Genomic DNA, 12,827 nt, shown 5'->3' on the forward strand with positions numbered 1-12,827 from the left:
CTGGTTCTTCAGAAGTCGCCACAGGACCTAAGAAGCTGAAGAGGGAGAAGCGAGCCGACCTGCCAATACGACACCACCGGTGGAGCCCTGCGGAACCGTCTCACCACTTTTCCTAACGACAGAGGAGATCTCCAGCCGGGAGAGTCTTCGTCCCTTGACTGGTGGGGACAACCAGTTTCTGCCGTCTTTTCGCCTCCCAGAAGCATCTCGTGGCCGCCTTGCCTGTGCCAAGCACCCCGGCAACCGGGATACCACTTTTTACCTCAACCGCGAAAGAGGGGTAACATCCTTTTAACCGGAAAAATCCACGGCTGGTTTCTTCCCTGGTAGTGCAACGACCTTCAGCTTTCCTCCACGTCGAGATCTTCTCTTCTTCTGGACGATGCCGCGGCTTGCACCCACTACCAGGAACAACTGCCACCGCTGGAGGATCCTTTCCATTTTAAAGGTACCGTGTTCCGCCCGGCTTCCCTTGCCACCGATTGTACGGGATAGATTTAGCCCTCGGCTCTCGAACCTGGGTAAGCCTGGGACACCCTAACTAAACTTTTCTAAACTTAGTAAAACCTTTCCTACTCACCTGTAAAGACTTGTGACATTGTGTGATCTTGGACATCTTTTCGCCTGGCTTTCCCTAGAGTGGGCCTGGCAACCGAACTTCCTTGCTCCGCAATAGACTGCCTTTCTAAACTTACTGTGAATCTCTGAAGTGTTTTACCTTGCTGTTTTTATTACTTCTGCCTTTTCCCTCCCTTTTTAACTAACTTGTTGGAGTGCCATCTAACGTTAAGCACTCACTTCTGTTTGGAAATAAGTGGTGTTAACTTAGACTTGTCCAACAAATAACTAGGGATGTACATATAAGTAATAGTGACTGTGTTTTGACTTACTTACCTTTTCTGTGCTAGTGTAATTTATGTGTGTGTCTTTTAAATAAATAATTATATACTTTTACAACTAGCTCTGGTCAGTGTTTGCTCGTACTACTGTGCCTCTGTACCTATTATGTATGCTCTATATACTGCCTAACTCTTCTTGAGGGAAGTCTGACTGTTCAGCCACAACTACCAGATACATCTGGGTGGTACAGACTGCTACCAAGAAGTGGGTTTACTGCCAAACACCTGTAGTCTTAAATCTTTTGCAGTGGTCCCAGAGGGAACTGCACAGGTTTCTGCCTAACATCCCATCCATCAGGATCTGCATTCCGATAGCTTCTTTTGTTGTTTTATTGCATTTGGCCATGCAGATTTTGATCCCACACATTGATGTTCCTGCTAGCACTAGTGCTCCCATTATCACTTTTCTTCCATCTGACAGTCATGGTGGCATCCCTGACCATATGTACGCTATTCAGCTCTGGTCCTTTCCTGTCGCCTTTGCTTCATCTTCCATCTTGGAATGCATCCATGCCAGTTGTGCCACTGCATCTGATAGAGTCAGTTCTTCTTGTCTTTGGCAGGTGTGAATGTGCACCACAAACTCCCTATTTTTGTGCAAACTCCTCCTTCCATAGCTGTGAGGAGATCCAGAATGTATCCATTCTGGAGTGACACCAACCTTATTGCTCTGAGCTCTTCCTTTATTGCGTTGAACCCATTCACGGTAGAATTAATGGTCACCATCAACTTCCAGTGGGTAATCTGTAAACAGTTTGCATTTGTGTATGTCTGCACAGAGGGTATTATTGATGCTAAGAACGTTTGCATCCTACTGAACAACCTGTGTTCTGCTGTACCTTCATCTAGTGCTGTTTCTGATGCTCCTGATAAGTAATTCCCTTCTCTCCTCATCCTTCTCAATCCTGCTGGCTTCTCTGCCTTTTCTTTCTTGGCAATTGTTGCCACTTCAATCGATGTCTTCCTCTTTTTGTTATTGTCCATTTTCAGGAACTCATCGAGCTTCACATCCTGCCTTGGCATGATCAACAAAGGCAATGCAAACAGGGCTTTCAATCTGCAAGTCCAGTAATGATCCATCACTAATGCTGTTCCTGCCTTAATACCTCCGTGCTGCTCAATGCTTCTGCACCCAACATTGTTGCCAACTTCAACTTTGTCATTGTTCTGATAGCACAGTGCTGGTGTCTTCAGGGGTATTATCGGCATCAGACCAGCTTTGTTTTCCACCCATGTCAGTAGCTTTGCACTTGCTTCCCATTCCTTGAGGCACTTGTCATTTTTCTCCTGTACCTTGTTCACTAGTGACTGTGCTAGTGTCAGCGCTTTGCTTTCCACCACTCCATCTTGCCATCCATCGTTTGTGTATACTTGGCCATACACTAGTATCTGTGGTCTTTCGCAACAACCAGGCTCTTCTCCTGTCTCCCTCACTCTTGTCCAAGGACATGGCAGCTCCTTCAGTGTGATGGTCTTTGTTTCTCCCTTGTCTGGTCCATCAGTTATGTACTGTTTAGCTTCATCTAGCTGCCAATGATTGTTCATCATATCTAATGTCTTTATGTAATTATCTTCATACGGGAAGGTCACCTTGGACATCCACCACATAGTGCTCTGTCTTTCCTTGAAATCTTTCTCAGGTTTGCACCATTGAGAGATACATTAGGCATTGTGCTATTGCTGTGGGTATTTCAGTTTCTATGAACACTCTGGAGACACTTATTGCATAGGGGAATAAGGGGCAGACATATCAGCTCTCTGCCGGGGGTGTTTCGTTACCTAATTTTGACATGTGTTTGTACCACATGTTATTAGACACTCGAGCAGTGTTGGTGAGATACATGTCAACCCCCTTCATGTCTGTGTCAATACTGTGCTTACCTCTCCTTACCTTGTCAGCCGTGTACTCCTGTCCACCTGACATAGTTGTTCTACCTGCTTGGGCTGGGGGAGTGTTAGTAGAGGGCACAGTGGTGGCTGTAACAAGAAGATACAATCACCAGAATATGAATTCCATCAACCCACTTGGAAATAATAGACACAACATAATAATGATGTTCTTTATTGTTTCCCTAATTTCCACTTATAGTGCTTGATCCTTGCAGCTTGAAGATATAGTCGTCCGATTAAAATGCACAAAGAAATGCGTTACTTTGTTAGTGTTGTAAATGCTATTAAGCCCTACGGACCAATTAATCTCTGATGGCAAAGGCAAATACGTCTTCCCACAACTTTCTTACTGATGGGTCTCTTAACATGGCAAGGACTGGGGGATCACTGTGCTCAAGCTGTGGGTACATTTGTGTCAAATATTCTATAAATACAAGATACTATAAACCCGGGGATCGGGCTTGGAATCTGCTGGGTCTCCTTACAACATAGACAAATTGGTTGGAGAAAGTATCTGGGTGATGGGTAGAGAGCAGCATGGATGTAAACAAACATTACAGTCACATCAGCTTTCACGTAGACTCTGTGTGGAAAAGGAAAAAATAACAAACAGACAGTGTGCCCTTATTTATGTCTACAAGTTTTGCAGTCTCGACTTCTGTAGCAGAAGAGCGTGTGACCATCGGATATCCTCCTCTTGGTCGTAAAAGTTCAGAACGCGCTTGTAGCTCTTCTAGGTGCTGAACATTGGCCCTGTTGGTCAAGGTGACTTTGTTACCAGGTGAGGCTGCTGCTTTGTAGGGCTTGACGTCCGACAAGTGGTTCCAGACTGTCTTACCCTCTAGTTTGACAGCCCGGTCGGCCACTTTCTCGACCACATGAGATCCAGTGAAACTGGGCGCATTCCAGTGCCTCACAAAATTGCGTAGGAGGACAATGTATTGAGTCTTGTGGTGAGCTGTCGATGTTGCTCTTTTTGCAGTCTTCATGGCCCCCCCAGTGTCGTCGTATCTGGCGAGAGATAAAAGAAGGGCTAGCCACCAAATGTGTAACATAGTCATCTCTTGTCCTAACACTTCTGACCTATTCTCATAATCTTTCAGTGTTATTTTGTGAGGAGCCAGGGCAAGATGCATGTGCCATCATGTCACCACCTCATGGGCGTTAATTGGTGGTCGGACCCAGGCTTATTGCGCAATGCAGACAGGACAACAGGTAAACAGTGCAGCCACTTCTTTTTGGTACCCTGATGTGTATTAGCTATGCATTCCTTCAGGCGGCCATTCAGGCGTTCAAACACCCCATTCGCTTATGGGTGGTACACACAGGCAAATTTGTGTTGGATGCCCAACAGTACTGTGACCTCCACAAGGGCTAATTTATGACCACAAATGCCCCTCTGCCCTGGGAACTCACTCAGGCATGTAATACTACTTACTGTCTTGCCCAATGCAGTCTTACTGGCTCCTCCAGTCTTTATTCCCCTGTCTAAGCCTATGGTTTTTAGACCTGCCACACTGGCCTCTTCCAATCCATCAGCACATGTAGGCAGCGAAGCACCCCCAAAAACAACCTGGCTGTGTTTGGGGCTTGTGGGTGGGGAAGGTTGCTTGTGTCTGCTAGTACCTGTGGATGTATGTCTGGCTCCTGGTGTGTGTGTGGGGCGGGGGGCTCTGCCTCTGTGTGGTTGTGTGTGCCTGCCTTCCTGCATGTGTATGTGTCTTTGTCTGCTTTGGTGTGCCAGACTCACAGCACATGATGGTGTGTCCAAAAATGCAGTTTTCAATGTGATTCCTTAGCACATAAGGGAATTGGCCAAACCAAAATGTTCATAACTCCCTCATGGTGGACAGGGCAATATATGATGTTTCCCACAGCATTGTGGTCACCTGACAAAATGTGTCAATTTCTGTAGCAATATTGACAATGAGGAAACATATGTGAATTACTTTGTCATTAATGGCAATTGCAAAATGTGTGCTCTGGGAGGCGTTGTGGACATAAAGCAATAAGGCAGGTTCATGGATGTTTACTAGGGCATTGTGTAAACTGGCAATACACGCTGAAAACCATTATTCATGCTAAGAGTTGTATTCCTCATATTGTGATACCATGTTTTTCATTGGGGCTATTATTTGCTATGGCTTTCTGACACCTAGGGTCACAACATGCACACATAGCATAGGGGAACTATGCAGTGATATTTGAATCTGTTAGAATGAGCTTATGATGTATGAATAGCAAAACACTCCATGCTGTCACATATGGGGTATGATGTTTGGGTCACATTGGGTATTGGTATTTTAGGGTCACTGGAAGTGCACTTGTGGTTACTAGTACTGATTATGGGTCTGACTATGGGGAGCTCACTTTGATATGTACTAATACCAAATGTTTCCTCGTGTCCTGTTTAATTCCCATAACAACCAACATTCTTGCTTTGGGATTAATGCTCCAAAAACCTTCCTTGTGGCGGGGGAGGAGGGGACACCCACAAAACTCATTGCAAAGATGTGTTGACATCCTATAGAATGTTGACCAAGATTAGTCATTCAGTGTGCATAATAATGCACCCTTAGCCAAACTCACAGTGCAATTATATCGCAATGTTAACATATTGGCCCTCATTACAACCCAGGCGTTAAGGGGTTAACGGTGCCGTAAAAGGTGGCAGCGCCGTTAAACCCTTAACGCCTGATTACGTGGTCCCTTTGCGGGTTGGAGACTTTAATGCCTGCTTTTTGCAGGCGTTAAAAACCAACCCGCAAAGGGACCTTGGTGCTAAGTACGGTGCCGCAATTTGCGGCACCGTACTTAGCGCCTTCCCCATTCCCATTGTGCCCTATGGGGAAAAAATGGGAATGGGGAAGGGCCATGGCGGCATGGGGAATTACCGCCCCGCCAACCTCGGAATGGGGCGGTAATTCCCCAGTCCGCCATGGCGGAGTCGGTAAGTTACCGACATGGACCATGGTGCTATTAGCACCATGGTCCAACGCCAGGGTCGTAATGAGGGCCATTGTGTAGTATATGAATTCAATAATTGTTTACAGTTTTGAACAATGCAAGGCCAGAGCGTGCTTTAAAATGGAACATTACAATTCGGAGACAATTTTGTTTGTGTGCAGGTTCAATTTTACATGCAGGCCAATTCTGTTTGAATGTCATTGTACAATACCACTGCACCCCTTTCCAGACAGTGTGCATGTGTCCACCGATACCCACCCACTCAAAGGATCATGTGTCTGTGCCTAACCTCCCTCTGTGTCTGTTCAATATGACCTTGCCTGCATCTTACCTCCTGTAGCTGGTGAGAAGCACTGAGACAGTGCACATCTCACAGCAAGGTGTGCCTTGTATTTGGATCTTGGGGACCTGGTTATACAGTGGGAATGGTGGGCGTGCGATGCAACACTGTGGTCTATAGCTACTTGGTCATGGGTCACCAAATTGCACTTGCTCCCCAGGCCAAACATAGCAGTCCTCCCTGAATCCCTGAATCCTGTGTTTGTGGATGTTGTACAGGTAGTAGATTTTTGATCTTCCGGTTCATCAACATTGGCATATTGAATGATTAATGTGTACAGGGTTGTTTTTTCGGCTACGAATACCGATGAATGGAACAAGCTGGACGTTTTGAAAAAGAAACGTATACGTGGCGAACTACATGGGGCACATATGACTGAATATCTTCGCACACATTCAGCACATAATTGCTTAATTATCTGCATCGAACCATGTATTTTTCTAGACAACTTGCAATTTAGGAAAGACTAGTCTTTTATTGCAAATAAGTGTATGCAAGATTGGCTTGTTCTCATCATCAATACAACCAAATCCGTGTCTGAAAATCTAATGCAGGAACTGCAGGAGAAGATGGACCTAATTAAAGATCAAATGGCCCATGCAAAACTTTAAAACAAAATTGTCCGCCCTAGAGGCCACTAAGTAAAAGTTTCGCGATTTGAATCCATCAATGGAGGCTAAACAATGTTGGCGTGAAGCACAAATTCGAAACCAAGGCAAATTGCTCGTTCCTGATCGAGGTCGTCGGACTGGAATTATTCCAGCACTAGTTCCGAAGAGTGTTAGGGGGAATTCTCTGTTTAGGCTGAATTTCCTAACCTAGTGAGTCCCCCAGCAGCTTTGCTGGATTTTTGGGGTTTATTTTTTTCTCCTGCCAAGAGTGAGACTCTTTTACCCTCACTCTTGGACATGACTTGAGCGTGTTTCTGTGACTTGCCATGTGCTTATGGGCTATGGGGTATTTTTTCCCCATGGGCTATCATTGGTTTTTGAATGTGTGTTACACAGCACCCTCAGTGCAGTAACACAGGGGTGTCATAGGGACCCCCAAACATAGACTCCACACCCTGGGACTGACTACTGTCTCCCTGGGTCTGTAAAGTCACCATTGACTTTACTAGTCTTAACATAGGAACTTAACCAGTACACACCATCATACTGTGGAAGTACTGGTAGGGGCAATTAGATTGCCCCTGGGTCTGTTGTCGAGGGGGTACTGTCCCGTCCCCCCTCGCCGAGTTTCTGGCTGGTGGCAGTGGATACCACGGAAATATTCCACCGGAATATTTCCCAATGGGATTTCCCATTGATTTTAATGCACCACTTTTTGGTGCAATGTTAAAGATACCGCCGGTTTATTTATTTAATATAAATTCACCGGTTGGGATTTTTTGCCAGAACTCGCCGCCAAAATGGCGCCTAGGTTCACTTCAGTAACCCTGAACCCGAGTCGAGCCTTTGTTCCACTTTTGGCGGGCTTCTGCACAGAAGCCCTCCAAAGTGGTGCCATTCTGTCTGGGTACCACAGGGGGTGTGGGAGGGGGTTTAGGCACCCTGGACTGAGTTGCCTTGCCAACTCATGTCGCACTCTGGTGTGATTGGCCCAAGTGGTGAGCCGCCCCGCTCACCACTTAGCATGTTTGAGTGACAGCTAGGCTGTATGAATGGGGGTTTGCTGCATAAAAGCAGGGTTTTTGGGACTGGTTCTTCAGAAGTCGCCACAGGACCTAAGAAGCCGAAGAGGGAGAAGCCGAGCCGACCTGCCAAGACGACACCACCGGTGGAGCCCTGCGGAACCGTCTCACCACTTTTCCCAACGACAGAAGAGATCTCCAGCCGGGAGAGTCTTCTTCCCTTGACTGGTGGGGACAACCAGTTTCTGCCTTCTTTTCGCCTCCCTGAAGCATCTCGTGGCCGCCTTGCCTGTGCCAAGCACCCCGGCAACCGGGATACCACTTTTTACCTCAACCGCGAAAGAGGGGTAACATCCTTTTAACCGGAAAACTCCACGGCTGGTTTCTTCCCTGGTAGTGCAACGACCTTCAGCTTTCCTCCACGTCGAGATCTTCTCTTCCTCTGGACGACGCCGCGACTTGCACCCACTGCCAGGAACAACTGCCACCGCTGGAGGATCCTTTCCATTTTAAAGGTACCGTGTTCCGCCCGGCTTCCCTTGCCACCGATTGTACGGGGTAGATTTTGCCCTCGGCTCTCGAACCTGGGTAAGCCTGGGACACCCTAACTAAACTTTTCTAAACTTGGTAAAACCTTTTCTACTCACCTGTAAAGACTGGTGACATTGTGTGATCTTGGTCATCTTTTCGCCTGGCTTTCCCTAGAGTGGGCCTGGCAACCGAACTTCCTTGCTCCGCAATAGACTGCCTTTCTAAACTTACTGTGAATCTCTGAAGTGTTTTACCTTGCTGTTTTCATTACTTCTGCCTTTTCCCTCCCTTTTTAACTAACTTGTTGGAGTGCCATCTAACGTTAAGCGCTCACCTCTGTTTGGAAATAAGTGGTGTTAACTTAGACTTGTCCAACAAATAACTAGGGATGTACATATAAGTAATAGTGACTGTGTTTTGACTTACTTACCTTTTCTGTGCTAGTGTAGTTTATGAGTGTGTCTTTTAAATAAATAATTATATACTTTTACACCTAGCTCTGGTCAGTGTTTGCTTGTACTACTGCGCCTTTGTACCTATTATGTATGCTCTATATACTGCCTAACTCTTCTTGAGGGAAGTCTGACTGCTCAGCCACAGCTACCAGGTAAATCTGGGTGGTACAGACTGCTACCAAGTGGGTTTACTGCCAAACACCTGTAGTCTTAAATCTTTTGCAGTGGTCCCAGAGGGAACTGCACAGGTTTCTGCCTAACAAAGAGGAACATAGAACAGGCACCTCATTTTAATGCCCTGACCCATGACAGGGCTGACAGGTCAATTTTGAGGACCATCAGTCTGCAGTGTTGGGCAATGCGCCCCCTCAACCTTTTTTAGACCATTGAGGCAGAAGCAGAGGCAGACAGCGGTGGCAGAACAACTCCCCGAGAGTGACCGGGAGTCGCAGTCAAGGCCTGACACATCAGACAACACACTGATTGTCAATTTATCAACATACACTTTGTCCTCAGCAGAATTCCATATTCTCCAAGAGGGTCTTTCATTCATACCAACTGCCAGATACTATGGCTTCCAGACATGCATTGAGCTGATACAGTTTATGCATATAATCAGGTTAAAGCAGTTTTTAGAACATCAGGATACCATCACTGGGCAAGATGTGACCAGACTACATTTACCCTCCAAATTCTATCCTCCATCCAGCTCTACAGGATCAGCAACCTTTGAGCAAGCAATGTTCAAGAAGCTGGAGGAATTGGAAATGGCAATACCATTTGTCCATAGTAACTGCAACAAAGAGGAACTGAAAGCCCTATCAGCTCTGACCAATAACAGCTATATAGTGATTAAGCCTGCAGATAAGGGGTGGGGGTGATTGTCATCATGAGTGCCACTGACTATAACCAGATGGTAGAACATCTCTTGACTGACAATCATATCTATTGACAAATAGCCACACATCCCTCTCCAGCAAATAGGGCTTTAATCACACCCATAATTGCGGAAGCTGAACTGGAGGGGTATATTAGCTCTAAATAAGCTGCGTTCTTGGCACCTAGCATGTCTCATACTCCGGCCTTCTATGCTCTCCCCAAAATTCATAAGGTGGTTTGCCCTGTACCAGGTCAGCCTATTGTGTATGGGATTAATTCAATGCTGGAGCCTCTCTCACAGTTTGTTGATTTCTTTAACAGAGATGCGTTTCCCAAGATGGAATCATATATAAAAGACTCTCCAGCTATGTTGAATTTATTCAGCACTTTGAACCCAGAGACACAATATGGGCGTCATTATAAGGTTGCCGGTCTGGGAACTACAGTACCGGTAAGCATGCCGGTACCGTAGTTCCCAGACCAGCCAACTACGAGTTTTGCTCGCAGGTGCCATTGCGGCCGCCAGGTCTGACCGGGTGGCCGTACGGCACCCACGAACAGAGCATGTCGGATGCACCGGCACCGTTCATAACGGTGCTGGTGCATCCATCTTCCCCATTCCCATTGAGCCCTATGGGCCGTAATGACCCATTAAGGGCCCATTTCTGGGCACCGGAAAAAAAATGTACCGGCGGCAGCCATGCCTGTATTACAAGCATGGCTACCGCCAGCCTCGTAATGAGGCCCAATCGTTAGTAACCCTTGACATTGAGTCCATTTATACTAAAATCCCACAAGTGGGTACTTTGATTGCATTACAACATCTTTTGGACATGCAGGATGACTTTGGCGATACCACCACCATGCTCATTCTACAACTTGCAGAAATTGTGTTAAACAAAAACATCTTTCTGTTCGCAGGAGATGTTCTTTGAGCAGACATCAGGCATGGCCGTGGGTGCAATATTTGAACACTCACATATATATTCAGAGACCAACCCTTTTTCCTTCCAGATTGAGATCTGGAAACGTTATATAGATGACGTCATCATGATCTATGAGGGTTCAAAACATGATTCGGAAAAATTTGAAATCTAGCTAAATTAACGGAATTCCTATTTGAAATTCAGTTTTGAAGCAAGCCATAAGGAGGTCCAATTTTTGGATTTACACATCATTGTTCTGGCCAGCGGGTTAAAATCAAAAGTTTATAAAAAACCTACAGATCACACAATTTGCTGCTGACATTCAGTAGTTACCATCCGAGGCCGTTGCAAAGAATGTGCCCTTTGGCCAGTTTCTAAGGTATAGGCATACATGCTCTGAATCTGGAGATTATAGATCACAGGCAGAGGAACTAAGAATGCAGTTGACCCAGAGGGGTTACCCAAAAAAGACTGTTAAAGAAGCATACAAACGTGCCCAAAATATTCCCAGAGAGGTTACTCTGAACCAGAGACCCAAGCCACTGCCAAGATAGAAGATCATGGTTGTGCTAAGTTATTCACTGCTATTTAATTGCCTGAAAGAGGGAAATCTTGAAGCTTTGGCCAATTCATAATACTGATAAGATAACCCTGTAGAGACCCTTATTTGCCATTACACAAAGACAAAATCTACGTGATTGACTTGTTCACATGTTGCCCCACAATGTAAGAGATCACAACCAGAGTAGTGGTCAACATGAGTTACGAACCATGAATGAATTAACAGGACACGCACCGTGTGGGTCGTGCTGCATATGTGTTCAAACATATTGGAGCACCTCAATAGATATTGGCTTGATGGCACCATGGCACCAAAGGTGCTTTACTAACTTCAACAGCTCAGGTGTAATATATCTGCACACATGTTCATGCACATTAAGGTATGTATGTATGACCACACATGTAGTCAAGAAAAGGAATCCTATAAATTGACCACCCCTATGGTGGAACAATTTGTGGAAATGGGACACAGTGCCCAGAACTTCAAATGTACAATTCTGGAAAAAGTACAACTTCCCAGATGTGGTTGGAATTTTGAGGTCATGCTTCTAAAAAGGGAACAGCAGTGGATTTTTCATTTGGGTACCAACAAGAATTGGCTCAACGAGGAAATCAAGTGGCATGATCTAGCCACATTATAACTGGTGTTTGCAGATGCAATGTTCAGCATCCCCCAGGTTCTTTACAGGTATGCATAATGCATGTTCAACACTTGTTATAGGGGAGTTCCAATGGGAACCTTCCTGGTTTCCATGTCCACCCATGACACTATGGTCTTCTGTAGCAGATTAGACCATGGATATACACCCCCCCCCATCCTTGTTTGATAACATGGCAAGGTCTCCAGAAAGCATACATCCTATTGACATGGTACCATTAATGCATGGCATATATGATTAAGTTATTGCATCCAAACAGTCAATATCTGATAGCCTTTTCAATATGGCGCCCGACTATGTGCAACTGCCATGGCATCTGTATAGAATAGTGTGGGAAGCAGGTGAGCACTTGATGCTCATTTCTCCTGTAAATGCGTACCAAGTTTTATGCTTTTGCTTCATCAGTGGGGAATGAAAATGGTTGTTTGACCTGCAACATCTATTTCCTAAGAAGCACTGAATGTAGTGATAGGCTACACAATAGCTGTGAATTTCTTTAACTTTGACTCACAAGACTGTTAAGCTTTTCAAAAACTCTACCCTGATAGCTATTCCCCGCCTATCATGTACATAGCCTCACCATGGAGCGTTCCTAATGAGAAGACCACCAGTTTGTGATGACATTGAGGTCTGTTATAGGCTCCACTACTAAGAAAAGCCATTCAAACATAGTGTCCGTAACCATGTGATTGTAATTGGACCTGTCGCAAACAGCCTGACAATCGCATTACTACCTCCATGCATGCCTGTACATTAGAATGCTCAGAGTATCGCATTTGGTTCTATTTTTTGAGACACCCCAGGAAATCATAAAGGAACAAGTTATCGAGAGGTGAGCATTAACTTGATACAGTGGGAGATCCATCCATAGGGGCTACATATGACATTTTGGGATCAGTATAAATATCCTGCCTCTACAATAACCATAATTCAATGTTTGGTCTCTCTGTTCAGGGAGAACATTAATGTTTGCTTGACCCCCAAGATTATCACAGATGAATGACAGGCCTGACATAAGGTATGCAGGGTTTACTGCAGAGGGGATCTAATACAATGTCACAAATGACAATCTTCTTAAGCAGATTTG

General features: G+C 45.4%; 1 long non-coding RNA gene across 1 annotated transcript in view; it reads right to left on the reverse strand.

The window, feature by feature from the left end:
* Nucleotides 1-2,945: 2,945 nt before the first annotated feature.
* LOC138566040 (uncharacterized) overlaps nt 2,946-12,827 on the reverse strand; it is a 300,502-nt gene continuing 290,620 nt past the window's right edge. Inside the window, exon 5 of the long non-coding RNA XR_011301808.1 lies at nt 2,946-3,800. This is a non-coding gene — a long non-coding RNA (uncharacterized lncRNA). The remainder of the gene's footprint in view (nt 3,801-12,827) is intronic.

Source organism: Ambystoma mexicanum, chromosome 2p (genome assembly GCF_040938575.1).
Source record: "Ambystoma mexicanum isolate Mex_15411 chromosome 2p, UKY_AmexF1_1, whole genome shotgun sequence".
Taxonomy (NCBI): domain Eukaryota; kingdom Metazoa; phylum Chordata; class Amphibia; order Caudata; family Ambystomatidae; genus Ambystoma; species Ambystoma mexicanum.